The following is an 818-nucleotide window of genomic DNA, read 5'->3' as shown; positions in this document are numbered from 1 at the left end:
TTCTGTAGAACTCAAACTTTTCTCTCGGTAGAGGTGATGAATACATGTCTGGTCAACTTGTGGCATAAAATATGTCCCTTGTCTGATCTCCCTTTGGTCTTCAACTTTATCCAACAGTACCATATACAAACCAGCAATCACAACAACAACTCCTAACAAGCTGAAATGAGGTAAATATATCAGATGACAAATATTAGAAGTACTAATTGTTGGGAAAAACTAGGAATAACCGGATACCAATTTACCTGGATCAATTTAGCGGAATACAATTCACAATTCACAAGTCCCAATTCTTTCCCTCTTTGTGCAGTAAAATCATAATTAAATAATAACCAAATATAATACAAATAATCACAAAATCAACACCAAGATTTTTAACGTGGAAAACCCGATGTGGAAAAAATCACGGGACTGTAGTCCACCTAAAAACTTTCACTATCAACAAATAATGGGTTCACAATCATTCTTCCTCAGATTCAACTAAGGGATACAATATATATATCATCAAGAACAACTTATTCTCGGATTACAACAAGATTAAAGTAGAATTATTTGAGAAAAATTCACAATACTGATAGCCCTGTTTTTTGTCAAAACGGCTAGCTTCCACACCATCAATCTTAATCTAACCGTCCAGAATGAAGAGCAACGTGTCTAGAAGCTGCTGTCAAAATCTCAGCCCGATCCAACGGTGAACGAGCTAGAAATTAAAGAAAGAACACAGGCGGCTTTGCTGCCTCTTCTTCTCTTTTTCTCTCTTGGTTTTCTTCTCCTTTTTTTTTTCAATTCTGCCGCTACAGTCCCGAACCAAATTAATT

The sequence above is a fragment of the Populus euphratica genome, unplaced genomic scaffold (assembly GCF_000495115.2).
Source record: "Populus euphratica unplaced genomic scaffold, PopEup_1.0 scaffold679.1, whole genome shotgun sequence".
In the NCBI taxonomy this organism is placed as follows: Eukaryota; Viridiplantae; Streptophyta; class Magnoliopsida; order Malpighiales; family Salicaceae; genus Populus; species Populus euphratica.
This window is presented reverse-complemented; position numbering follows the sequence as displayed.